The following is a 25541-nucleotide window of genomic DNA, read 5'->3' as shown; positions in this document are numbered from 1 at the left end:
TAGGGTGTTTGTCATCAGAACAGACACCAAACCAACACAAATAAGAAAAGTTCAGGTATATATGCCGTCATCACAAGCAGAAGACAGGTGAAATACGAGAACCATTACGGAAGTAAGGTCCGATTGGTCGCGAGATGGAAACCACTGTGAGAATCAAAATGATTTATTTACTGCTGTTACCTACACCTTCCAGCTACTTCTCTGCATACTCATCGCTCCGACTTACAAATTTGTCCCAGCGGTGTACCACCTTTCCAGTACCCTCGTCGTAAAAGCCAGCCACCTGTGCTTCAAAGCTAGTGGTCAATGTAAGCAGAGATGGAACTCAGGGGCATTCAGTTACGGGTTGTTCCCATCGAAAACGCATCTTCATTTCCGCTGCAGAGTGCGGCCGAGAATTGTAATGAAGAAGGAGCCGCATGACAGTTGTGTCATGTGGGCTGCATGAAATCAGGCGAGATCTCTCAGCGGTCACTCACACTTAGCAAGAGACACTACCTTCTGGGCATCTTTATGGGCTCATTGTGCAGACAGAACTGAAATGAGCGACGTGACGCGATCGACAGGCATACCAGAGACACTGTCCATCACATCTGTGCAAAGCTTTGTCGGATTTTCACTGTGGTTTGCATTTCGCGCCCGATCGGTCCTTACTTTTCGAACAGCCCTCGTATAAAAAGATATTAAATGGATAATTCAGAACTTTGTAGTAGGAAAGAATGTAAGATAGAGCTGAAACACGACAGGCAATTTTGCATAGCTTTTTCTATTGATTTGAGATTGTTTGAGTAATTAGTGCACGATAACGCTGGGGGCTGCACTGAGAACGTTTTTATTGAAGGTCTTGAACCGCAGTGGCTGGTGATATGGTACTCTGTGTAGCTTCATTTCCCTTGTCACACGTGTTGATAGCCTCACTGGTTTGCCAATGCTTTTTCACGTTTGTGAGGAAAGAGTGCGTAGAGTTGAGACAGGACAAACGAACAATGCTGCAGAAAATGGCACTTTGCAGAGGGCAGAGACCGGAGGCTCATATGGACTTGGTGGAACCAGGGCTGCCGAGGCGATCCGGAGAGTTAGCGGATCATTGTCCATCTTTACAACCTCTCCCAACCTAGTGCCTGCCTGGTGGACGATGAGGCGCCACTAACAGTAGGCGCGGGCTGCTTCCTGAGGTTTTGTGCAGCGCATTTGTAGGTAGCTATCGGCAGATTTAGGAAACAACGCTGCAGAAAATAGTGTACTAACCTCATCAGCTACGGTTCCTAACTTTGGAGGCACTCTGATTCGAAGCTAGTGCCGTAGGTGCGAAAACAAGTGATTGATACATTAGAGTTTGGCGTAATAGCACAGAGATGGAGCGGAGGTCATTTAGTAGCAGGGGAGAGTCTTGGTATATGATTGACATCTGATCGCAATGTACCGTTTTGGTGAGGTTCTCTGTGCTGGAGAGTAGCGTTGCTATTGGACTGCAGTGTTTTATATTTTTGCTACGGCGACGGCACTGTTTGGCGGAAAAAGGAGATCCAAAAGATAGAGAACACAGCGACTTTCGACTTTAGGAGACGTCCAGGCAAAGGTGTTGCAGATGAAGCTATGCCTCCTCGTCTTCTCGAGACAGCCTGCACGACAGTGTTAATTAAATTTCCGTGAGCATTCGTAGCTGCATTGGTGAGCTAGGTCATTCTTATTCCACATTGGTAGAATTCCATACGATCGTCTGTCTCGGCTTCAATGTACATGTGTTGAAAGTATAAACCTTTGAATCATCCACCAAGCTTTTAGTCACTGTTTTCTGTCAGGAAAAGGCGAGTTTTCAACTTGAGTTTCAGACTATCATTTTTGAGTCAGCGGGATGTGATTTCTCATGCAGTACACTGCTATCCATGTAATCACTAATTGGAATTTACATACAGATAGCAGGAGTCACTGTTTGATTGTCTCCTTTTTATGAGTTGTGATCGTCTTTGAATGAATAAATTAGAGTGTTTACACGAAAGACTCCTTTCGCCGGTACTTTTCTGTGACATTAAATTATTGGGTAAATTCCCCACTTTAGGATCTATCTTGAGGGCCTAAAAGTCGGTTTATCCAGTAGCAATTGTTCACACTCAATTCATAGGATAAGTCTTCACAGAGTGGCCTGCCTCAATTTCTTTTCTGGGTTAGGGAAATTTTCCACGAAGAGAGGATTTTGCAGAGTTATGGGAGAACTTGGGCTTTGCAGTAGGGATTAGAGAGGAGATTGGCTAACTGATTAATTTCAGCTAGTAAAGGGGAGTGTACTGTTAAAAAAGCACAAGAAAAGGAGAGGTATAAATAGAAAAGTCCTGGAGATACAGAAAGATTCCATGATCAGATATTGTGAAATGATATAATGGATTGCAAGCCATAATCAGGAGCAGAGAGAGTCGGATACTAGTTTAGTAATGATAAAAAGTAGGCTGAATTTCAAGAACACTGTTCGGAAAAATCAGTGTACAAGAATTGGGATGATGAGAGCAGAGTGGAGGCCTCTCTAACAGTATAGTATAGCTAAGTTGGGGTGCTCACACCGCTGACCAGAAGCGATGCTCTCGCCAGCTCGTGCCACTGCAGGCGCAGTCGCGACGCAGACGAACGGATATGTCAAGGCTGGCGGCGCGGCTCGGTGCGGCCGCCGGGCTGGCAACGGCGCGCATTCCAGCAGCGGCGGCTACGGCCCGCGTACAGAGGGCGGCCGTGCCGCGCCGCACAGCAGGTGGCTGGCCGCGAGCCGGGGGTCGAGGCCGGACTTCCAGCCGGTAGCCGCTAGAGAACGTCGCGCCCGACGATGAGCACGACGGGTCCGAAACGATCCCCACAAGACTCCGTTTGCGAACCCATTTATCGATACAAAGTAATTGGTTCTTTTCACGCGGGCATACTTATGCAGAAATCCATTTCTCGGAAAGACTGCTGTTAGCCAGTGACTGGGTGGCCGAGAAGGCTGTGGCAGTTTTAACAGGTCACGTAGGTGCTCTGGTCCGCGCTGTTTCCCGTGCGCGAAAAAAACAGTGTGTTGATCGGACCGCAGCCCGTGACGTAAGAAGTAGTTAGAGTAGACGCTTGTCGATGCGGTAGGATTCAAGAAGCAATTTTTTCCGTCTTATGGAGGGATGCTGTGGCATACGCGGAGTGATGATGTCCGCAGCTCGTCGTCTAGTGACTTGCGTTGCTGCCTCTTGATCACGAGGTCCCAGGTTCGATTCCCGACTGGGATGGGGATTTCCTCTGCCCGGAGATTGGGTGTTTGTGTTGTCCTCATCATTTCATCATCATCATCATTCGTGACAGTGGCTAGACTGGATTGCGTAAAAAACTGGGCAGTGTACAAATTGGGACCTTGTACGGGAGCTGATGACCACACAGTTCAGCGCCCCACAAACCAAACATCATCATCATCATCAGTACGTGGAGTGATGCACAATTGGTGCACAAATGTTTGTGAGCTTTCGATTGTCGTCTTTAGTTTGTTGGCCTAAATTCCACGCGGAGCTCTCTGCGGCCTGTGAGATATTTAGTAGAAGAAGGATATTCGTTTGGGATCCGTGGAAGACTGTGTACGACATTAGGTAGTGGCCTGCGGCAGAGTTCGGACGATATAATACCTGTTTGGGACCCACGGAAGAGCGCGGATAAGGTTCACTCCTGCTCCAGACGAGAGTGCAGAGAAAGGTCCACCGCCCGACACAATGCTGAGGTGCACTACGCATCGCATCTAGAATTTTGCACGTATATGCTGAGCATTGCGCAGCATTGGCAGTAGTAATATTAAGATCAGATACTCTTACGTTGCAGCTCGCCAGCGGAAGAGGCAGTTGTCCGATCCAAGCGCATTATAGTTGGTCTTTTCCGAGTTCAGTTCACAATCGCTGTCAGTGGTATTGATGATAGTCAGGTAGCGAAAGTCGCAATTAAAGTCGGGTCATCAGCCTTGGTTCAACTTTTCCAACCGCCAGTCGGATGATTCTTCTTTAAGAATGCTACACTGAAGCGCCAAAGAAATTGGTATAGGCGTGCGTATTCAAATATAGAGATATGTAAACAGGCAGAATACGGCATTGAGGTCGCTAACGCCTATATAAAGCAACATGTGTCTAGCACAGTTGTTGGCTCGGTTACTGCTACTAAAATGGCAGATTATCAAGATTTTGAGTTTGGACGTGGTGTTACAAACGTCGCACAAGCGATGGGACACAGCATCTCCGAGGTAGCGATGAAGTGGGGATTTTCCCGTACCACCATTTCACGAGAGTACCGTGGATATAAAAAATCCGGTGAAACATCAAATCTCCGTCATCGCTGCGGCCGGTAAAAGATCCTGCAAGAATGGGACCAACGACGACTCAAGAGAATCTTTCAACGTAACAGAAGTGCAACCCTTCCGCAGATTGCTGCAGACTTCAATGCTGGGCCATCAACAAGTGTCAGCGTGCGAACCATTCAATGAAATATCATCGATATGGGCTTTCGGAGCCGAAGGCCCACTCGTGTATCCTTGATGACTGCACGACACAAAGCTTTATGCCTCGTCTGTGCTAGTCAACACCTAGATTGGACTGTTGATAACTGGAAATATGTTGCTTGGTCGGGCGAGTCTAGTTTCGAATTCCATCGAGTGGATGGAGACAACCCAATGAGTCCATGGACCCTGCATGTCAGCAGGAGACTGTTCAGGCTGGTGAAAGCTCTGTAATGTTGTGAATCGTGTGGAGTTGGAGTGATATGGGACCACTCTCACAGGTGACACGTACGTAAGCATCCTGTCCGATCACCTGCATACCGAGCGAGGTGGCGCAGTGGTTAGACACTGGACTCGCATTCGGGAGGACGACGGTTCAATCCCGCGTCCGGCCATCCTGATTTAGGTTTTCCGTGATTTCCCTAAATCGCTCCAGGCAAATGCCGGGATGGTTCCTTTCAAAGGGCACGGCCGACTTCCTTCCCCATCCTTCCCTAATCCGATGAGACCGATGACCTCGATGTCTGGTCTCCTTCCCCAAAACAACCACCCAACCGATCACCTGCATCCTTTCATTCCGACGGACTTGATCAATTCCAGCACGACAATGCAACACCCCACACTTTCAAACTTTCTACAGAGTGGCTCTAACCACACTCTTCTGAGTTTAAACACTTACGCTGGCCACCAAACTCCCCAGACATGAACATTATTGAGCAACGTGCTGTTCGGAAGAGATCTCCACCCCCTCGTACTCTTACCCTGCAGGATTCAAGGTGTCAGTTCCCTCCAGCATTACTTCAGGCATTATTCGAGTCCATGCCACGTCGTGTTGCGGCACTTGTGCATGCTCGCGGGGGCCCTATACGATATTATGGAGGTATAGATAGCGCATAATCAAGATGCTATGTTGATCCCCATTTTACATGTGTTTTATGAATAAATCTGTCGCGATATTTAATTCTCTATTTCCTCAAGTTCTGTAGACCCCTTGATTATATTTAATAATTTCGTTTACTTCTGTGGGAGAAAATAGGGATAGCTCTATAGTGGTAAATGCAGTGTGTCGTCTTCAGCGACACACAGCATTTTGAAAGTCAATGACAAAGCAAACTACGTTGCTAAGTACTGGGAAGGGAAGATGTAATTGGTGCATCCGGATACGGAAGAAGAAGAAGAAGCGACACACAGGGCCAACTTCTCTAGTCATCTTCGTTGACATCCTTTGTGCAACTTCCATAGTAGTGTCACTGAAGTTGTGGTTCTGTGTCTTAGAATTACTGAGAGGCAGAGGTTGATCAGAGGTATCCACATGCCTGTCTACCAGAGAGACATCTAGCAAAGATACATTGTCTAATGATACCGAATACATACTTTTACTGATTAAGTTTTGCTATAAATAAATATCAGTATAGAACGTTGCGACTAGTGCGGAAGAAACGCTTATTGGAAGCGGCTTGCAACATATCCTGAAGTGTGTATCTATCAACAAATTTTGAAACTTTACTGTCTGTGTTTGAGCGTTTTCTCTTAAAACATATGTCTAACAGTGTTAAAATAACGCCTTTGCTACGTGGAAGTGTCATATAGTCTGATCAAAGTAAAATTCGCGTTGTTTGTTGTTCCGAATCCAGACTAAGTCGCAACTAAATGAGCAGTTCACGGTTTCTAAGAACAGGCATTTTGTGTTTAAAAAAACTCAAAATAAACCTCTTAAAATTTTTAACAACTCTCTGATCCTTTACAGTTCAAAACATTTAAAAAACGATGTTATTATTTTAGTAGAATATTTAAGGTACAATGCCGAGATAAAATTTTATAGTGCTTTAGCGTGCTAAAGACAACGCTTCTGAAACAAATGTTCTTTCCACCTTGTGGCTTAGCACTTGGACAAGTGGAATGGACTTTGCGTTAACTAGACAACGAGACGTCGTTCGAGAGTAGTGAATGTGTGCGGGACATGAAGAAGTGGCGAGGAAAACATTTCTAAAAAATGGAAATGTTTGAGCATCGAATATAGATACATGCGTTAAGAATTTCCTGAAGGTCATTGTATAAAATTTATGCTTATACGATAGTAAAACTTATTACATTGTACTGCTCATGATTACGTGGATAGATCGGATAACTAATGAAGAGGTACTGAATCGAGTTGAGAAGAAAATATCTTTATGGTCCTAGTTGACTAAAGAAAGTGTCAGACTGATAGGGCACACCCAGTGGCACGAAGGCGTAGCTAATTTGCAATGGAGAGAAGTGTGAGGAGAGATGGGTAAAAATTGTAGGGGAAGAAAAAGGCTTGAGTATACAAGCAATTTCAAAAGTATAGATGAAGGGACTTCCACAGAACAGACTAACACGGAGAGCCGCACCGGTGCATTCGTCAGACGGAGGACGACGACTATAGCGACGACTGCAGAGAGAACTGGCCGTAAGGTGTTGCCCCAGAGGTTTGATGAGGAGCGGGTTGCCAGCCTGACACTGGCAGGGGCTATTTCGTAACGGCTGCCTACGGTCAGGGGCACGCCGAGCCTGGAGGTAGTCGACTAGCAGCCACGTTCGTAGTCGATTCCTTACAACACGTTACGGCTTCATTTGTTGTCGCAGTACTTCCACACTAGTATGAACGTTTGCATTAGTTTTGTCCAGTGGCCTTTTTCCACAGGAGAAACACAGATTGTATGTTCATCATTAGGTCGCACACACATACTTTCATACAGGGTGAACAATAATAAAGCCGACAAACTGCAGGTACGGATTACTGACTCGAAATGGAGAAACAAATGTTCTATGAACATGTGTCCTGAAATGCATGGTTGCCACGATAGATGGCGCTGACGAATAGAAGTTCCTGTGACCATTTGTCGTGTGTTCCTCGTGTGTTGCAGGGTGTGGGATTCACGCAGCGTACTGTAAGCAGCAGAAAGTCCGGTATTCATGTCTGAATCAATTCGAGATGGAGTTTGTGTACGGCCAATCCGATGCAAACGGTCGAGAGGCAGCACGGCTGTATCAAAACAAATACTGTCACAAACACCACCCACATCATACGTCATTTGAAGTGTTATTTGTGCGGTTGTGCGATCGTGGGTCCTTTCAGACAGAGGAAAGTATAGGGAGGCGGTGGACTATGCGTACATCAGATTTGGAGAACCGGGTTCTACAGGATATTGAGATGAACCCTAGTAGAACCTCCAGACAAGTGGCCCGCCAACATAGTGAAAGCCAAAGTTCGATTATACCGGGTGATGAAAAAGTCAGTATAAATTTGAAAACTGAATAAATCACGGAATAATGTAGATAGAGAGGTACAAATTGACACACATGCTTGGAATGACATGGGGTTTTATTAGAACCAGAATATACAAAAGTTCAAAAAATGTCCAACAGATGGCGCTTCATCTGATCAGAATAGCAATAATTAGCATAACAAAGTAAGACAAAGCAAAGATGATGTTCTTTACAGGAAATGCTCAATATGTCTACCATCATTCCTCAACAATAGCTGTAGTCGAGGAATAATGTTGTGAACAGCACTGTAAAGCGTGTCCGGAGTTGTGGTGAGGCATTGGCGTCGGATGTTGTCTTTCAGCATCCCTAGAGATGGCGGTCGATCACGATACACTTGCGACTTCAGGTAACCCCAAAGCCAATAATCGCACGGACTGAGATCTGGGGACCTGGGAGGCCAAGCATGACGGAAGTGGCGGCTGAACACACGATCATCACCAAAAGACGCGCGCAAGAGATCTTTCACGCGTCTGATACTACAGCTTCACTAAAATCGCCTTTTCAGGTAACGTCAACATGCTGCGACTGCTGGCGCATTGATTCTCTCTCTCATTACAGCTCCTTTTATACACGATTGTCATGCGCTGTCACTGACGTTTTGCTGTCCAGCGCCATCTGTCGGACATTTTGTGAACTTTTTTTTTGTTTTGTTGTTGTTGTTCTAATAAAACCCCATGTCATTCCAAGCATGTGTGTCAATCTCTATCTACATTATTCCGTGGTTTATTAAGTTTTCAAATTTATACTGACTTTTTGATCACCCGATATATGTGTACTGCTTGACAACCACCACCATAACCATCCCATGGATGCCACTTTGAACGTATGTTGTGACATGGATGTTGTGCAGCTCTCTACTGTGTCCCGGGACGGCATGTTGTTGTTGCACGCACACCGTCTATTTCCGGACATATAATCATAGGACGTCTTTTTCCACCATTTTCAGTCAGGAATCCGTTCCTGCACTTTGTCCGTTTTATTAATGTTGACCCTGTACGCATAAGCCTTTAATGTGACGCCCATTGACACCAGAAAGCGTTGGTTTGTTCCCCATTTAACACTAAATTATTTTTAAAGTGTAATTTTACGTGCACATTCGATACAGCGCTCCCAGATTAGGTCAGTACGATATTCGCTCTATCGGTATGCATTAACAGAGACAGTAAAGCACGAAGAATAAAAGGCATTCCAGCAGCGATTCAGTAGCGCTGGATGCTTCGGTGTAGCGTATTTTACTGTCCCTGTTAATACATATCTATAAAATAAATTTTGGACTAGACTAATCTGGGACCACTCTATAGAATAGTCACGTAAAACACTGCTTCAAAAAATATTTTGTTTGTAACGTGAAAGAAACCGACGCTTTCCATCGACACTGAGAGTCGCATGAAAGACCTGACGACCATTATTTGTATGGGCTGACTCCAGATACATAATCCAAAAACTAAGCTGCAAATATCTGCCGAAACACTACAGAAAATGCATATGACAATTCTTCGGACGGATACCCTATATATAACGCAGTATCACTGACTGGAAAAAGAGAGAGAGAATTGTGAAATGAGTGATTGACCGCAATGAATGCTTTACTTACTACCCATTCGTATACAACCTTGTACATGTGCTTACGGTCGCAGTAACACACAGCAGTCATTCCAGTATTAATCTAGAGGTATTTGTTCACGTATAATCTATTAATAGCTATAAGTTTAATTTTTTCCAGCATGAGAAGCTGAATTTCTTTACATTCATATTAACAGAATCTTCCGTCGGTTCTTGGTAGAACAACATTATAATAATAAATGAAAAGCACCAGTTTGCTTTTGTTCTTCAATAAAGAACAAAAGCAGACTGGTGCATTTCATTTATTATTCTTTACATTCACTAACACATTTCTTCGCTGCTGTATTGCGTGTTCACTGTTCACCAAAAATTTTAACTGTCAGAAACGAAATTGAACTGAAAACTGATATAAATTATGTCTATTAGATGGAAGTAGATCAATTTAAAAGTGTACCTACAAATAAACTATTTTTAATCCATTTTAAGTCAGCTGTTTGGCCTTTTAACAGAGCACGGGTGTCGTACTTGCGTGCTGCGTCGGATGTGATGGAGGTGTCGAGCAAGAACGAAGCCGCTTTCAAACAACTGCGCTATCTCGTTCGCATATTGACGAGCGGTCATCCTAAATAGAGTACGAAAGTGTAATACCAAGACACGATCCTACTGCTTGTCGAACACAGCAAGATAAATCAATCAGTGCTTTATGACGTCTAAGGCTGTGAAAGTAACGACTGAATTGTGTACTCCGCAAACTGAACTGTGTGGGAAAACTGTGATGCTTGCTACAGTGGACACCTGTGTTCCACTTGTATGTCAGTGATAAGCTGGATAATATTTGTTGAGCTGATGATTGTTTAAGATCGAAAGTAGCCCAGAACAATAAAAAGTATAACAGGTTTTAGAGATTTTAAGAAGTCTTCGCTGAATTATGAAGAATATTGAGACCTTAAAGTCCGTCGTTTCACGCAAGATTTCGTTCTCTCCTTACAGTCGTGGATGCAGTGAACGTTTCCTGTGTCGCATGTCCTTTACATCCACCAAGAATATTTGCTTTTCAGTTAACTGGCAAGACACGAAGTAATAACTTATCTCTTCTGTTTCCTCTCGTTATTTTCGTGTTTCTGGGTGTTTAAACGAGTTGCGAAGAAGAGACCGCCTTCGGGCCTTCCTCCTAGTTACTTTCTGTGCGTCTTTTACCTCTACTTGAAATTACTTTCCTCAACTCTTACAGCTGTTGTTTTGCTTCTCATGTAACTGGAATGAACTGAAACAAGCGAGGGCACACCGTTACTCTGAAGCGTGGTGGTCCTGGGGCCGCATATTAAACTTAAATCCTAATATGTTCCGTAATTGCTTCTTTAAGTGTAGTAATGAGACGCCGTCGTTGTTCCTGCGCCCCTCTCCCTCCAGTTTAACAATTTCTCAAGTTCCAGTACGCATGCGGTTAACCCACCTCCCCCCAGCCCCAACCACCCTCTCCCCCCCCCCCCCCCCCCCAACTCGAGCGCTCTTGGTAGCGAAACTGTTCTGCTTTCTGGGGCCTCACTACCCCTGTTTCTTAGTAACGAATCGTTTACAAAAGGTTGTTAATCAAGACTGTATAATTTAAAAACGGACAAGTTAAATTTTCTATTTTTTTTTTTTTTTATTTTACACTTCACGTAAATGCTCATAGAACATATACCTTCGTTAAAAAAATTAGATTCCACTAGGATTCCAACCCACGCCCATCACGTGTCAGGCAAGCACTCTACTACATAGCGATACTCCCCGTCTAAATAACACTACCGCAGTTTAGCATATCAGAAATGATAGGAAAATTTCAAAGTCGATTTTCTCGAGTATTTTTTGGAGTGGAATCGAACTGCTTTGGGCAAAAATTCGATTTCCGGGTGGTCTGCTTATTAGATCTGTATACAGGCAAGTGAATTATTCAAGCTCAGTTATACACTAGGAACTCGCAACGGTTTAGTGACAGGCTACTGTGAAACGAGAAAACTGCATTTGTCAGCAAAGTGCGGAGGAGAGGCTTACCGCTACCGACTTCCGCAAACTGCAGTGCCATGGGGACCAACGTCCCTTCTCAAGATCTTCTGTAATCGACCTTCTGTGGTTAAGCCAGACCCCAGTTTCTAACAAGAAAATGTGAACCCTTCTTCCTGAATTAGCAAACATGTACTCTTCTCAGAAACACCAAAGAAACAAGCAGAAAAACAATGAGACATCGCACAGCAATATGTGACTGTCATGTCAAACTTATTTCATCGACGAATAGAAATTGCTTAAGATTTCTCCGACGAATCTCACCCTGGAATGTGCTTTTCCTACAAATACTTCTGTGTGGTCATTCACTTTATGTCAAGCTGGACCTATACTCCTATATTTCGAAGTTGTTACAGATCTATCTCCAATAACGTAAACGAACAGAAATGGCTCTCTATACCTTCTTATGCCTTCCTTCTATGCCATTTGTGTTTTATCATGTGGTTGTATCAGTCGTGTGGTTGACAGAAGCAGCTGAACAGTGGGAATCATGTGACAAAAAGAAAGGAAAGCAACAAAAATGGTTCAAATGGCTCTGAGCACCATGGGACTTAACTTCGGAGGTCATCAGTCCCCTAGACCTTAGAACTACTTAAACCTAACTAACCGAAGGACATCACACACATCCATGCCCGAGGCAGGATTCGAACCAGCGACCGTAGCGGTCGCGCGGTTCCAGACTGTAGCGCCTAGAACCGCTCGGCGACTCCGGCCGGCCGGAAAGCAACAGTTATATTTCTAGTCTGTTTAGAGATATTAATCGAGACAAATCAGTCTCTGTATTTATACATATGTTGGCTTGATGAAGGCTCGCCGATGGTAAGCCCTTTTGTTGAAATTGATGTTGTATCGAAATGCACGAAAATAGACAGATGATGACAGGTTTGCGTAAATACTGGCAGTTTATCCTGCCGAAAGCACCGTTACAGTAACAAAAGCCATTGGGCGTGATTGGTTTCAACATCGGTCAGGATCATCATATAGGGTCAGTTGTTTGGGTATTCCCACGCATGAGAACAGATAATTTGCTCAGTTTCATGGGATTTTTCTGACTTTACTGCATGGAAAAATAAAGTACGTTTGGCTCTGCATGATCATGACTGTCCGATTATAGGACGCCACTTTTTACACTGGCCTTTGGTGTACGTAGAACGCAAACTGCACCACGTTGTCTAAGTGGTACATATGATGGTTAGGAAAAGCCTGGAAGAACATACAGAGCGAAAAATAGCCGACAACAGATCACCATAATGCATCGCGGTACTGGCTGCAAATTCAGTTCTTCGTTGGTCATCGGCGCTCAGTTCGAAGCGCCGAAGAGTTATCTGGAGACGCACTGGATAACGATGGGACGCCAACCTGATGTCGCCCTCTGCACGGCTCGACAGCCAGGAGCGATGGTCTGGGGCGCCATTTCATTTGATAGTAGGGTCCTTTGGTTGTGATCCGCTTCATCCTCACAGTGCAACTGTATGTCGACGATATTCTGCGCCGCTTTCTGTTGCAGTTCATGGCAATCCATCCTGGCCTAACGTTCCAGCAAGATAACGCCCGCCCACACACGCTGAGTTCCCAGTGCTTCTCTTCGTGCTTGCCAAATCCTATCTCGACCAGCAATCTCGCCGGATCTCACCCCAACTGAGAACGTTTGCTGCGTTATGGATTGCACAGAATTTGGCACGACATCCCTTAGGAGGACATCTAACAACTCCATCAATCAACGCGAAACCGAATAACTGCTTGCATAAGGGCCAGAGGTCTACCAACGCGTTACTAATAGCTCAGCTTGTGAAGCTCTTTTTCTTGAATAAATCATCCAATTTTCCTGAAATTTTAATCATTTATTTGTCTGTAAATATACATTATATTACCGATTTCCATTTTCGTTCCATTCGGATAATTCCTTCGTGGAGCGTCTTGTCTTTTTTTTACATCTACATCGATACTCTGCAAATCACGTTTAAGAGCCTGGCAGAGGGTTCATCGAACCACCTTCACAATTTTCTATTATTCCAATCTCGTATAGCGCGCGGAAAGAACGACCACCTATACGTTTCCGCACGAGCTCTGATTCCCCTTATTTTATCGTGTTGATCGTTTCTCCCTACTTAGGAAGGTGTCAACAAAATATTTTCGCATTCGGAGGAGAAAGTTGGTAATTGTAATTTCGTGAGAAGATTCCGTCGCAACGAAAAATGCCTCTCTTTCAATGATGTCTAGCCCGAATCCTGTATCATTTCAGTGACACTTTCTCCCATATTTCGCGATAATACAAAACGTGCTGCCCGTCTTTGAACTTTTTCGATGTACTCCGCCAATCCTATCTGGTAAGGATCCCACACCGCGCAGCAGTATTCTAAAAGGGGACGGACAAGAGTAATATAGGCAGTCTCCTTAGTGGATCTGTTACATTTGCTAAGTGTCCTGCCAATAAAACGCAGTCTTTGGTTAGGCTTCCCCACAACATTTTCTATGTGTTCCTTCCAATTTAAGTTGTTCGTAATTGTAATTCCTAGGTGCAAATGAGGTTCCATGCCTCTTGACAGAGCGTAGGGGAACGACGCGCGAGACCTCGCACCGTCGTACTAGACAAGGTCCTAATGGAGGTGGTTTGCCGTCGCCTTCCTCCGACCGTAATGGGGATGAAATGATGATGATGATGATAATGATGATGATGATGATGAAGGCGACACAACAACACCCATACATCTCGGGGGCAGCTGAAAATCCCTGACCTCTCCGGGAATAGAGCCCGGGACCCTGTGCTCGGGAAGCGAGAACGCTACAGCGAGACCACGAGCAGCGGACAATTCCTAGGTATAAATGATGACTAACTGACAACCTCAACTGCCGACAGGTGTTGTTGATATACCTCGATGTGGACAGCTGAAAATGTGTGCCCCGACCGGGACTTGGATCGAACCCGGGATCTCCTGCTTACATGGCAGACGCTCTATCCATCTGAGCCACCGAGGACACAGATGAATAGCGCGACTGCAGGGACTTACCCCTTGCACGCTTCCCGTGAGACTCACATTCCCAACCGTCCACAATTCTACATATGTATTGTACCTTATAGACATTTGCCCACGCAAGGAATAAATGATGACTAACTGACAACATCAGTAGCCGACAGGTGTTGTGCCCTCAAATTTTCATTTTTTCCACTCTCTATTGAACAATGGCTCGATGAATTCTTTGCCTGAAAAGTACGTGATTTCTACAGTCGCGGATTCGAAAGTTACCCAACCGTTGGTAGACTGTTGTAAAACCCAAAGGAGAATACACAATTAACGACTAAAGTCTCTGTTACATGTATCTGTTGTGTTCATTAAACGTATGGAAAACTTTATGAACTTCTACACCAATATCTGTTGCTAACAAGATACGGTGCCTGAAAAAGCGAACTGTATTTTACACTAATAATTATGCCTAAACTTACGCTGATTTTTTGAGAGACGTTTCTTTTCCTCTGGGAATGTTGCGACAGTTGAATTTAGAATATGCTCTAACGTTTTGCAGCAAACCACCGTCCAGTTTACTAGTCTGAAAATTCGTACACTGGATCTGGTGTTGACATTTTGTTTGAACAGGCGTTTAAAAGCGAGCATAATACAATGAGTTTGGCATTTTGTTTGAAAGGGCGTTAAAAACGGGCATAATACAATGAGTTAGTGAGAGCATTATGGATCAAATTTTTGAGTTAAAATACAGCAGATAACAAAGTGAAAATTTACCGTCGCCTCCACTGCTCAAAGTTTTGTTAATCTGTGAAGATTATAGCTCGGAAACCACTGTTACTTGAGCATTTATTTGTATGATATTACCTCTCAGAATGACCGATACTATTATATCTTAACTTGTGCCTCTTTCCTCTTGAAAAGCCGTGTGTATTTGTAGTTCAGTAGAGTTTATTTTATGTAAAGACACAATTTAAGTGTTTTTTCTTTAACGAAACAATAAGCACTCTTCATTCTTATGAATATTTGCAAATTGCATGCGTTACCATATGTAGTTTGTGTTGCTACATATAATGCTTAGCACCCACACATGTTTGTTCTTTTTTAGTCTTTCCAACTGCTGTAACCTTTTGTGCGCTATCTCTGGTCGGTGCTTTCATGTGTGATGCCAAAATCCGATTTGTTTTAATGCTGATGAGCATCAAACAGACCTGCTAGATACTATTTTGCACGAGATCTCTGATTTCTGTTTGATCTGTGTATAATGTGCTTAAAGCCTTCCCTTTTGGTGTGGCTTATAGGATTTCCTGGTAGCGTGTGTGAAATTACTTCTGTTTAGAGCATACATAGTGAAATTTTGGCGATAAGTTCTTCGTGGCTCTGCTGCCTGATGTGATAGCATATTTATATACTACTGTAAGATTTATGAATACGTATTATCCCGTGTTTAACTGTGTATGTCAATCCCTATATTACACATTAAATCGATTTTTTTCCACACTACAAATACTGTCTGCACTGTTCAATTAGGCATTAAGTTTGTTCATCATTGTGAAATGATATTTACTGTGAAACGTACGAAATTATTTTGACAATTATATGTGAATTAACAACGCTTGGATTTTAACCATTATTACAAAAGTAACTTAACATTTTTCACCAACATTGAATGCTTTTACAACAGAGCGAGTTTGTGTAAGGGCTAAAATACCAGAGCAAAAATTAAATGATGATGTTGAGCCCGAGCAATGGTGCTGCATATTCACTGCTGTACATGTTTTCCCATTTTCAGTGTTTTCTGCTTTGCCTGAGCCGATGTTATGGCGTAAAGTATCGTTTTAACGTTTTAAAGTCAGCAGCGGTGTATACTTTTCCGGTTAAATAGCACGTATGTCATATGAAGATAACACAATACACATTTTTTCATTGTGAAGATGGTCCGTGATCGAAACCGGTAGAGAATAAGTATATTGTAATACAGCGGAGTGTATATCACGCGTTTCTCCAACTGTAAAACTGGCGTTTGTGCAACTTTTACGTAACATTTTGTGAATTTTAGCAGCATAAAATGAACAATTGCGTTGTTGTATTCGTCAGGCCTCCTGAGTGCGATACTACTGTGCTTATAAGGGTTAAGTTTGGATAGATTTGTCAACTTAATTAGTCTCAGTGTAGCGTTTACAAAAGTAGTTTTTCTTTCACTAATCTTACGGGCATCTATAAACTAACAATGTTAACGAAATAGCCGACTATGCTAGTGATGTAATAGTCCCTCCAATAGAGAGCAAAAAACGTCGAATATCGGGAATAGTTCGTGTAGTAGCAAATTTTTTTTACGCTGGTAGGAGGGAGTGCCACGAACAACATACTAGAAATCCTGACTGATGAGGGATGAGTTTTGGGCGGAGGTGCATTTGAAGGTCAGTTTTGTACGTTTTTCTTGAATAATTAAACAATCATGGCGTCCAACGAAAACGTATCCCAGTACAAAATTTAACCGTATTAAAATTTGTACAAAAAAAGTTCTGTTCGTTTTTTTTTCTCTAAGACTAATAGCTTGCGCGCAGCGAGCGAGAGAATATGAAAATCTCGCGTGTGGTTTGTGAAAGCCAGATATAACATTTCGGGTTACGTAAAAAGACATTAGTAGGAGCAGCTGAATCACCCTTTTACATACACAGAATGTCCCAGAAGGAATGGTCAGTATTCAGGGATACGAGAGAAAAGCTCATTTGAAGCAAAAAACTTTATATAAACATATACCCTATTCCGAATGGTTTCCGAGATAGAAAACATTTAATGTACATTACAAGATATCGATGACGGGGCTGAATTACTTGCATCTTTGGGGACATTAGTTTGTTGAACACCTTGAAGACGTTCCTTTAACCGTGCTGGAGTGCAATGTTCTTCGAGCATGACAGAGCCCCTCTATATTTTATTATACGTGTGAGGGAACATGCGATCCTAATCACTGGCTCGGTCTTGGTAGTACAATTAACTGACCTGCAAGATAGTCACACCTTAGGCTGTTAGACTTACATTTAGAGCCTGAATGAGATATGAAGTGTACAAAGTAAGGGTGAATACACGAAATGAAGTCCTTGGTCGCATCAGGGAGATTGCTACCTTCATTAAGGAACGTGCGGAGGCACTCAGACAAGCAACACGACATGCGTTCCCAAGAGTGTACAAATGCATTGAAGTTGGCGGTGGGATTTTTCGAACATTTGTCGTAAACTGTACAGCAAATTTAATCTTTCAATTTAGGAAGAAGGTGGTAATCAGTTGGAGATAAGTTCGGGCAATAAGGCGGATGTGCCGGCCGGTGTAACCGAGCGGTTCTAGGCGTTTCAGTCTGGAACCGCGCTACCGCTACGGTCGCAGGTTCGAATCCTGCCTCGGGCATGGATGTGTGTGATGTCTTTGTCCTTAGGTTAGTTAAGTTTAAGTAGTTCTGAGTTCTAGGGGACTGATGAAATCAGATGTTACGTCCCATAGTGCTCAGAGCCATTTGAACCATATATATATATATATATATATATATATATATATATATATATATATATATATATATATTAGGTGGATGTTCAGAAACTTCCTACCTAATGCCGAAGCAGGAAGAAGCAGAATGTCGTTGGAGAACAATCCACGCTGTTTGTTTCGAACGACGCGGTGCAGACCATGAAGGGTCTGATCATATGCCTCTACATGTATGAGCTCTCCTCTAGGCACGAGTAGGACGTCCTTTCGATCCCAGAACTATGTGGCTATAACCTATTTGTGATAATAACTTTTGGGGGGGGGGGGGGGGTGAGGGGGCGTCATTAATTATGTTATTTCATCGTCTACCGCTTTGTTCCTGTACTTTTGCGCAAATTCCAGGCCTCACCGCCTGTAACAATGTGGTTCAAACCTCCTAACTGTCCTAGTCGCATCATAGAGTGTGAAAAGTCACCACACCTCCCGTTTCTTAATTTTAGTGTCCATCTGTCAGTACTCAAGGAATCAACTTAATCCATACATTTCTACAGCCCAAACCATCACTAACACACAACTTGATCGTTCTTCGTCATGAATATTCGTTCGTCCATCATTAAACATCTTGTAACATTTTCGAATTGAAGTTTCCTTTCCATAAACTTCGGTTAACTGACTGTAAATTTCGATAGTGTGCACGTTTCTGGCGTTCAAAAACCGTGTTCCACTTCGAACTTCCACTTTGCAGGACCGTTAATTTTGTCACGCATTTGAAAATCGCACAAATAAATAGGGACCGCTACGGTCGCAGGTTCTAATCCTGCCTCGGGCATGGATGTGTGTGATGTCCTTAGGTTAGTTCGGTTTAAGTAGTCCTAAGTCTAGGGGACTGATGACCTCAGAAGTTAAGTCCCATAGTGCTCAGAGTCATTTGAACCAAATAAATAGGAAACCAACGCTTCTGATCCCTGTTAGCGTCACTCGGAGGTCAACGATTAGAAAGGTGTTTGACTCGGAGGCGGGGTTGGATGGAGAATTCCGCGACTCTTCAAATCAAAACGTTCTTAACTTTTAGACTGACTCTTGCATATCTGCCGGTAGTTCCCTAATTTATAACTACATCGAATTGAAAAGTGTTTCATAGGTTCCTCTAAGGAGTTGCAAAATATTTTTTGTGACAGAGTTACTACCACAAGTACATTGTGATTTTTTTATTACTAAATTGTTAGAATATTTTAGATCGGCTCCTCCACCTACAAATTACTATAAAATATTTGTAGATGCTGTGGATCTCTCATACCCATTCGTTACATGAGCATTCGTCTTTCGTAAAACAAAATTCTCAACTATTTTATGTCGTCTTCATTCAATTTTTTTTGTATTTCAGTTCATCGGTCACAAGTATAATGACAAGACAAAGCCAGAACTAATTCACAGACAATTGCGTCATTTTTAAAAAGTTCCGTCGTTAACGAGTTCATTCAGTCGCCATCAGCAAATGCAATACTTGCTTTAAAACTTATCTGCTGCCAAACGTTACTGTTCAGAGTAAATCACTTCCCCGAATTTCTTACGACTTTCTTAGTGTATAATGTATCTTCATCAAACAAAATAACGTTAGAAAGCATTTTGTACGAACTCAAACTCTCCCGAAAGAATGATTGTAAGATAAAGTCGAGAAACGATTAAGAATTTAATAACATCATGAGAAGGACATTTTTAAATAGTGAACGTGAGGCACACTGTTATCCTATGTGGAAATGTGTGAAATCTTAATGGGACTTAACTGCTAAGGTCATCAGTCCATAAGCTTACACACTACTTAACATAAATCATCCTAAGGACAAATACACACACCCATGCCCGAGGGAGGACTCGAACCTCCGCCGGGACCAGCCGCACAGTCCATGACTGCAGCGCCCTAGACCGCTTGGCTAATCCCGCGCGGCCTTATGTGGAAGGTTGATGGTTTCTCGGAAAGACAATTGAATTACAAATATATTAAAAAGTCTCCTTATTAACCGCAGTTTATTCGCCAGAAGTGTCATTACAAAAAAAGTGTATCTTAGAATGTATCGTATGGATAGTTAGGAAACGACAACTGCAGCTCGTTCAGTATATTTTGTTAGTATTATACCTTCTAAACTCTTCATTCACCTTCAGGACCAATTGAGTGTCAAGTGCGAGGAAGTATCGTAAGAAATTATGAAATAAAACTGCAACGACCTAAAACATAAACTACTAAAGGGCTCTGTGACTTTAATGACTTGCACCAGGATGATTACTAGCTTCTAGCAAGGTGAAGCATGCTTTGGAGTAGTGCCACAAATCTCCTCTGCAGAATGGACTCTTTTGTCGAGTTTTAGCTTTCTCGGTTCTGCTAAGGAAGCTTTCATTTCTATGGGTAAAGTAAACCACACCTGTCATTTTTTCCCGCTTATTTACGTGATAAATAACATTGGACAATTTACAACAGATTTTGCTCGTCTACAACAGCGACACATACACTGAATGCTGAAAGACGCAATTGTGAATCCAGTTGTCGATGTCATATCAATCGAAGAACAGGATTGGTCTTAATCTGGTTCTCTAGCAAAGCAAACTACGTTGTAGCTGCAAAGGAGCAGTAATGATCTGGTAACTTATTTGTAAATGACAGTTTAGTGGCCTAACTTGTACAAGCATACTGAAAGAAGCTTTACTGGTAAGCTACACGTAACAAGTATTAGCATCATAGTCGTAGCCGATTTTGGTTTAGGAGATCATTTCCCACGAATTACTTTGTTAAAAATCACTACAATTTTCTAGTCAGCTTTAACCATCCTTATCTCATAACTCGAAATTATTTAACACGTACACATCACAATGTGGAATGACGCTATTGACAAGGAAGGTTCATGTGCTAAACAACACTGGAATATAACCATCTGGAAACGGTAATGGTTTGAATAAAGAGTGTTCTAAACAGTTTGTGGCGATTCGGGGTTTATTTCATCATCGTACACCAACATTCCGAAACTCCTTCAACAAATAAGACGAAGTAAATATTCCAGAATTCGAATCTAGAACAACTGCCAACTTGAGTAACTTAGAAGTAGATATCCTCTGTGTAGCGATGGACTTACAAACACTTACTAAAGGCAAAGATTGTATTCGAGTCAGGTTCGTTTCAGAGTACGCTGATGCAATAGCTCCATACTTACAATCACTTAACTACCATTCGCTCGTCGAAAGATCCGTACCTACCGACTGGAAAGTTACACAAGTCACGGCAGTACACAAGAAAGGAAATAGGAATGGTCCACTAAATGACAGACCAGTATCACTAACGTCGATTTGCTGTAGGATTTTGGAACATGTACTGTGTTCTAACATTATAGACTACTTTGAAGAAAACGATTTATTGACAAATAGTCTTCACGGGTTAAGAAAACATCATTCTTGTGAAACACAACTAGCTCTTTATTCTCACGAAGTAAAGAGTGCTATCGACAAGGGATGTCAGATTGATTCCATATTTTTAGATTTCCAGGAGGCTTTTGACGCCGATCCTAACAAGCGACTTTTTATCAAATTGATTGAGCATAGAATATCGTCTCAGTTGTGCGACTGAATTCACTACTTCCTCTCATGAAGCTCACATTTCGTAATAGCTGATGGAAAGTCATCGAGCAATATCTGGCGTCCGGCAAGGAGATATTGTAGTTCCTCTGCTGTTCCTAACCAACATAAACAATTTAGGAGATAATCTGAGCAGCCCACTCAGATTGTTTGAGATGATGCTGTCGTTCATCGTCGGGTAAAACAATCAGGTGGTCAAAACAAATTGCAAAATGATTTAGACAAGGTACTCGTGTGCTGCGAAAAGTGGCAGTTGACTTTAAATAAAGAAAAGTGTGAAGTCATCCACGTGAGTACTAAAAGAAGTCCGCTAAATTTCGGTTAAACGGTAAATCGCACAAATCAAGAGGCTGTAAATTTAACTAAATACCTAGGGAGTACAATTACGAATAACTTAAATTGGAATGATCACATAGAACAATATTGTGACGAAAGAAACTGAAAGACAGCATTGGCAGAACACTCAGAAAATTCAACAGGTCTACTAAAGAGACAGCCAACTAGACGCTAGTCCGCCCTCTTGTGGAGTACTGCTGTGCGATATGGCGGAGAACGTCGAAAAAATTCAAAGAAAGGCAGCTCGTTTTGTATTATCGCGAAATAGGAGAGAGAGTGCCATGTATGTGACACCCGAATTGGGGTGGCAGTCTTTAAAACAGTGGTGCTTTTCGTTGCGGCAGGATCTTCTCGTGAAATTTTAATCACAAACTTCGTCCCCCAATTGCCAGAGTATGTTGTTGACATCTATCTACATAGCGAGAAATTATGATCATAATAAAATAGCTCGTACGGAATGATTTAAGTGTTGGTTTTCTCCGCGTGCTGTTCGAGAGTAGAAGGGTAGAGGAATAGCTTGAACGTGGTTTGATGAAGCGTGTGCCAGGCACTTACTTGTGAATGGTAGGCCAATCATGTAAATGTAGATGTAGGATTTCACTTCCGATGTCGTCCTGAATGAAGTTTTACTTAGTTTCAGTCCTGTTGCTGAGATATTCATTTCATTTTATTTCAAAGAAGAGGAGAGATTACATTTTTGTTTTGGCTGTAGTATTACGAATTCTTACTTTGAAAATAATTCTGCTATTATACACACGATCAAATTTCGATACGAACTTGTGTCCCATGACCGCAGAGCACGCATATAAAAAGCATACTAAAAATACTAGCTAGAGGAAAAACGAAAAGATTGTGAATGTTATACAAACGTCTTTCAACAGCGCCACCAAGTATTCGTCATGAAGTAGCTGCCAATGCGGAGATAACTAAATAGGCATGTCAGGAAAACCATCCAGTATAGGGGCACATTCCAGCAGCATTGAGGTTCAGAAGAAGTTTTATCATGACCGCTTCAGTGCTGCAAACAGCAGCAGCTACAGGGATTTCTCGACTTGAGAGCAATTCAGCATGGCCATCCACTTCAGAACCACTCCCACCTGGGCATGAATAGAATTGAATACTGTGGAGGTTACTCAACCGTCTCAGAACTGGAAGATCCAGTAGTAACTTCCAAAAATGGCGCTTCCGTGGGGTACCACTAACTGTGACTGCGGATAAGAACACACAGTGGAACACCTATTGGTCTGTTAGTTGCGCCCTCCATCTTGCACAGAAGATCAGCTTGCAAATCCGAGTGCAGTTGATGTTGCAAGACTTTGGGCAACAGTATGCGCGCGCGAGCTTTTTTTTTTTTTTTTTGTGTGTGTGTGTGATGTGTGTGTGTGTGTGTCTTGTGTTGTGTTTTCTCAACTGAAGGTCCATGATTTTCTAAGAAATTTTTCACGCGATGTCATCTTTCTTTAAGCGAATTCTAGGCAGATATTTATATTACCACTCTTTTTCATCATAGATAATTACATTGGCTTCAAAAGTCTAACACTGTAGTTACCACCATCCTCCAATTCATTAATTTATAACACGAATGGTAACGGTAATGTGCCACTTCACCGAGGCGCGCAAAATGCTACCTTTGATGTCCCGCTGAAAGGGCTTACGAGGGGTAGCCATAAAGTTATCTCGGAAAAATGAAGTTATGAACGAAAAGGCCCTACGATGATGGTTGTAATACTTTTTATGAGAAGCTATTTGTTTGTTCCGCAGGTACGCGTCCGCTGAAATCACCGCGCTGTAATACCGTAGTGCGACACTAGAGGAAACATTGATGAAGTGGAGATAGGCTTCCCTAGAGCCGTTTTACGATACTGCGAAACGGGGTATTCATTCTGTACCAACACCGCACACATGTACCTCCAAAACAAACAACATATCAATTACTTTACTCTATTCTTTCAAGATGGTAATAAAAATTATGTTTCAGAGCAATTAAGCATTCATTTAATTTTATTTGGAGGCTACGTAAAATATTTTGCTGAGTAATTATTACAATATAATAAAAAAGGCACCCAGACGTTGTTATTAACCCTATTTATTAAGAACGAATTGCGCTATTACCTGTTTGAAACCGTTAGTTTCACCTTCAGAGGACTTTGCACGTTTAAAGTTACGTTTAGCATTTGCAGGGCATGTGGTATTGACTCCTTTCCGTTGTGGTGAAAACCAACATTATGTAACAAGATGGACTACTTTATTATAACTGGATCTAGCAATGAATTAAAACATTGTTAAGTTCTACGATAACAGCTGGGTTAGTACTGTATTATTTACATGGCAAATACAGCGTCTTTTGTAGCACTATTCACCGTTTTCGAAGAAGTGCATATTTTGCCAAAGCCTAGACAAGGTTTCACGCAGAGGATGTACAGAAAAAAAAACAATAAATATATATGTCATAGAAGCTACAGTACGTACATAAATGTTAGAATAGAAAATGTGCAGGGCATAAAAGTTTTAGTACATGCAATATACATTGAAGGAACATTAATTATAACTAATATAAAAGAGAAAAAGTACGTCATATAATGTTACAGAAATAGACACTCTATTAAATTTTCGTGAAAATTCATAAAAGTGTTAGTGAAATCTCGCTTACACTTCGTACTGTAGGCTACCCTTCTTTGAAAGCTGTAAAAAGACTCAGAATTTTTCATGTAATACAAAACTTACTCATCTCTAAAATAGTTGTTGTTTTAATTCACTGTTAGGTCTAGCTAAATGTACAGCTATATTGAATTTCGAATGTGAATAGTCGTCTGATGAATAACATGCCGGTTCGAAGCCGGTAGTGGAATTATTTTTTCTCAATACATTACGTTATTAACAGTGTCAGTAGGCTATTTTTATTCTAATATAGGAATAAGCTGTCACATTCTCGTAACGCCAGTTTTCGTCGAAATAGCTTGCAATATTGTAGTATCTTTTAGCTACAGGTTTATGATTTCGCATTTTGTAAATAGTAGTCTACTCGCAAAGAGCAACTACATTTTGTTCCACACCGTGCCGCCGCGCCCACAGAGCAAACGTATGTAGCGCAGAGAGAGAGGCTGAGTGAGAGGAAAAGTGAGTAGCAAGTAAAGATTAGAGAGGTGAGAGGAGTGGTGGATACTCGCCCGCTGCGAGGTGAGGACGGGCCCGCGGTGCGGCGCGGCGGCAGCAGGTGTGTCCTGGCGTACCTCCCCTCGCACAGTGCAGCGCGACGCCCTGATGCGGCGTCGTGCGGCGGCGGGGCGGGGGTGGGGGCGGCTTCGCGCACGCGCGGTTGGCGCGCCCCGCCCACCGCCCTGCTGGGGGCGGCCACCACCCACCACCACCCACCCTGGCGCTCACCTGGACACCACCCACCGGCGGCGCCCCGGGACAGCCATGCCCCGTTCAGTTTCTACCTGCTTTCTCGTTTGTCGTTTTCCGAACGCCCTTGTTGCTTCCACAGCGCAAGTCTCACTCCCCGCACTTCGGAAAGCTAGTGCCTTGTTAGTCCGAGTTCTGAAATAAATGAAAGCTCAACCAGGAAGCAGTCACCAAGTTTTAAGTTACTCATTTCCGACGCGTTTCAGAGGTTTCGCTCCATCATTAGATGGTTGATCACGTATTTAGTTCGGGTGCATTACTCCTAGAAACGTATGGTGCTGAAATATCTGCATTCTTGTGTATTTTCGTTGTGCACTTTCAGCCTGAGCATCTCATTTGAGCTTAACATATTCACTATT

Source organism: Schistocerca nitens, chromosome 1 (genome assembly GCF_023898315.1).
Source record: "Schistocerca nitens isolate TAMUIC-IGC-003100 chromosome 1, iqSchNite1.1, whole genome shotgun sequence".
Lineage (NCBI taxonomy): Eukaryota > Metazoa > Arthropoda > Insecta > Orthoptera > Acrididae > Schistocerca > Schistocerca nitens.
This window is presented reverse-complemented; position numbering follows the sequence as displayed.